The following is a 4,419-nucleotide window of genomic DNA, read 5'->3' on the forward strand; positions in this document are numbered from 1 at the left end:
AACTTGGACACAACATCACACAACTTCTGAAACCATGCTCTGGGACTCTGCTTTAGACCATATATATCCTTCTTTAACAAACATACCTTGGTACACTCTCAAAACCCGACAATTGTGCATATAAACTATTTCAGACAAATCCCCATAAAGAAATGAATTTTTGACATCTAATTGGCACATATTTCATCCATGATGAACCGTAATAGATACAATTAGTCGTATAGTACCTAAACGTGCCACAGGAGAAAAAGTTTCAAAGAAATCAATACCATATGTTAGTGTGTAACCTTTTGCTACCAATCATGCCTTGTATCACTCAATTGTACCATCTGAGTTATACTTGATAGTAAATACCCATTTCAAGCCAGCAATATCTGCTCCAGAAAGAGGTTCAACAAGTTGCCAAGTGTGGCGAGATATTAGAGAGTCCATCTCCTCATTCCTTGCTTGGTACCACTTAGACTCCAAAATAGCTTTTTCATGTGAAATAGGAAATGAAATAGCTGACAAGACATCAATAAATTTAAACAATGTAATCTCCCAAATGAGATGTACTAAAAAATTTAGAAAGAGGATGAATTGCACATTGTCTGATCCCTTTATGTAGTACAATTGGCAGTTGATCAGGATGAGAAGCATCAGTGGAACACTCAGGCATGTTATGTAATTCCACACTCAGACATGTCATGTAATTCAGAACTACATACCTCTTGAGAGCAAGATAGTGCAGGGTCATTAGATGATGGATTCCTTCTTGAATACATAAGGGGAGGGTCTTTAAACCACGGAATGGAGGGATTTGTATAAGTGGGGGATGATATAAAAGGAAGGAACTTAAGTGGAATAGGAAGAATTGGGAGTGGAACAGAATGGGGCATCTCAGACTATGGATATGAGGGACTTGCAAGAAAGAATGGAGAAGACTTGAAAAATGTTACATCGGCAGTGACAAACTCTCGATTAGATATAGGATCTAAGTGTCGATAGCCTTTTTTATTTTGACAGTATCCCACAAATACACATTTAGTTGCTTGCGCAGCTTGTTTATCTCGATTTGGTCCAAGTCAAGGTACAAAGCATGTGCATCAAAATATACGTGGAGGTAAAGAGAACAAGGCCCTATTTGGGTAGAGAATTTGAATTAGAATCATGTTGTCTATAAAAGATGATGACATTCTATTTATTAGGTAACATGCGGTTAAGATTGCATCTCTAAAAAATTTGGAAGGCATATGAGAATGAATCATGATCATGTGGGCTACATCCAACAAATGGCGGTGTTTCTTTTCAACTACACCATTTTGTTGAGATGGGTGAGGGCAGGTAAAATGTGGCACAATACCATGAGATTTATAGAATTCAAGCAAAAAAGTAGATTTGAACTCGAGAGCATTATTAGTGTGAAAAACCTTGACACAAGAACTAAATTGAGTTTTCATTTTCAATATGAAAGATTTCAAGATACAAGGAGCTTCAGATCCGTTTTTCATAAAAAAAACCCAAGTGACTCGAGAGAAATCATCAACAATAGACAGATAATAACGAGACGACAACTGACATGGAACCCGATTAGGCCTCCAAACATCAACATGAACTAAATCAAATAGATTTTGGCTAGACTAAGTTTGACTCGATGGAAAAGAAGTACGACTATGCTTGGCCAATTGACAAGCATCACACTTGATAGAGGTTGTAGAGGAAATCTGAGGACATAACTACTGAAGTTTAGGGAATGATGGATAAGTCTAAGATGTCATTGGAATGCACTTGAAGGATAATCAACTAAGAATGACACCGCTTTAACAGATGTATCCAAGAAGTAGATTCCATCTCCCTCATAGCCTCCACCAACCTTCCTCCCAGTCAATAGGTCCTAAAATACACAAGTACTTGGGTCAAAAATAACTCGGCAATTAATCTCTTTAGTTAGTTTGTTTACAAATAACTAATTCTTTGGGAGTATATATCACTTCATGAACATGTAAAGATGGAGATACATGAACAACTACATGTCCTTTTGCTGGAGATAGCCTTCCATTTGCCAATCGAACATGCCGTGAGGGATTAAATTCTGCAGGTTTGAAATACTAACATCTCCACAAAAGTGTTTAGATGCTCCAGAATCAATTATCCAACAACCATGATAGGAAGTTCTACCTGCGGAATATGCTGAATTTGTGATAGCAGTAGAAGCCGATGAGGTAGAAGGTGTAGTATTTGATCAATGCTCCATAATTAAATCAAGTTCAGTCGGACTTTAATTGAGAGATGTATCATCTACAGAAGCAGCAATGAGATTCACCTTACGAACCATACTAATAGACTGCGTGTTTGGAGTTGAAATGGATGGGGATGTCATAGTCGATGATGCAGATGAGTTAGGTTTACCCCTTTGTTCCAACACCTATTCTTTAAGTGGCCAAGATGACCACAATATGTGCATTGAAGTCTTCCACATTCTCCTGGACCACAACCTCTTCCTCTACCACAAGAAGAGTATAGTGGAAGATTTTGATGTATATCACCAAACCACCAAATGGAATCTTAAGGAGGTGCGAGAAGATGAGAAGAGGAACAAGTTGCTCAATAAAAGAGAGGGAGAAGAATAAGGGCCTTAGCATTGATGCCTGCCCCTTGTCATTACTTTAAACTAATTACACTTTAATGTTACAAATAAAATACACAAAGCAACAATAAAAATTACAAGTTTGCCACCTCCCACTATGTGTTGCGTGTAGTGAACATGAGTCGATTCTGAGGTGTGACTTGACCCAAACCATATCTTAACAACCCCCCTCAAGTTTGCATGAGGATTGATCATGTACAACTTGTTCTTCAATTCACAGAAATGATGCCCAATAAGACCCTTGGAAAATAGATCAGCCACTTGTTGAGACGTGGGTATATAAGTAAAAACAATTTGTTCTCCTCAACCTTCTGGCGAATGAAGTGTTGATCAATCTCTATATGCTTAGTGTAATTATGCAGGATAGGATTGAAAGTAATGTTGATAGCACTTTAGTTATCACAAAATAGAGATGATTAAGCAATGGGAAGGGAGAGTTTCCCAAGAAGGTGACACAACCATGAAGCTTCAGCTACGCTGGCAGCCATTGCCCCATATTTTGCCAAAGTGCTCGATCTAGCAATTGCACGTTGTTTCCTGCTACTCCAGCAAACAAGATTGGAATTAAGGAAGATATAATAACTTGAAATTAATCGTCTATCATCTAGATCACCAAACCAATCTGCATCAGTATAGGTGAAAATGGTATGTCCATTCAAATCAGTTGTTCTAGTGTAGACGAGTCTATCCCCAAGAGTAGCATTTAGATATCGCAAAATACATTTAGTAACATCCATATATCCTTCTGTGGGTGCGTGCGTAAACTGAGAAACTTGATTAACTGCATATACTATGTGTAATCACGTTAAACCTGAATTCAATATTGGCAAACCTATGCAGGCAAGGGGTTAAACCTGCAATATGAGCTCAAACAACCCATTCAGGTAAGTGGTTAAGCCTGAAACATCTCTTCAAAAATGTTTTGTTTGAATATTTTATAGTGCTTATCTTTGTCACTAAGCACGGTTAGCACCTGCTCAGTAACAAAGAGGGGTATCTATAATCACCCCAAATTTTTTTTAAAAAAGAATGCCATCTTTTATTAAAAACACAAAACCCGATTTTTGGATCTAAATTGGTCCAAAGCCACAGTCCAAATCCAAATTAGCTAAAAGCCCAAGTCCAAATCCAAATCAAGCATTTGAGACCCATTTGTTATTCCTTTTGACAAAAAAACCTCCTTTTAGAGGGATATTTTGGTTTTTTTGGTGGACAAGACCCATTTGCCCTTCTTTTTGACAAAGTACTTCCTTTTAGAGGGCGATTTTGGTCTTTTTGGTAAATAAGACTCATTTGCCTTTCTTTTTTGACAAAGAACCTCCTTTAGAGGCCAATTTTGGTCTTTTTGGTAAACAAGACCCATTTGCCCCTCCTTTTTGACAAAGAACCTCCTTTTAGAAGGCGATTTTGGTCTTTTTTTGTAAAAAAGACCCATTTGTCATTTCTTTTCACAAAAAAACCTCCTTTTAGAGGGTGATTTTAGTCTTTTACAAAAAAAAATTCAAATTTTGGGTTTTGGCTCCAAAATCCTCTATAAATACCCCTCACTTCCCCCCTCTTGACCCTTGGAAGAAACTCTAGTGTATTCTCACTTGAAGACTTAGAATTTCTCTTGAGCTCTCTCTCCCTCTCCATCTTCCTCTCTCCATTTTCCTCTCAAACTTGGAGCAAGCTACAACCCTCTTGGAGGCATCACCTTGGAGCTTCACTCAAAGGGAATCCTCAAGTGAAGGTGTTCATTTTCCTTAAGTCATTTCTCATTAGCGGTATGTAATCATCATCCCTATCATTTT

This window comes from Nymphaea colorata, chromosome 10 (assembly GCF_008831285.2).
Source record: "Nymphaea colorata isolate Beijing-Zhang1983 chromosome 10, ASM883128v2, whole genome shotgun sequence".
Lineage (NCBI taxonomy): Eukaryota > Viridiplantae > Streptophyta > Magnoliopsida > Nymphaeales > Nymphaeaceae > Nymphaea > Nymphaea colorata.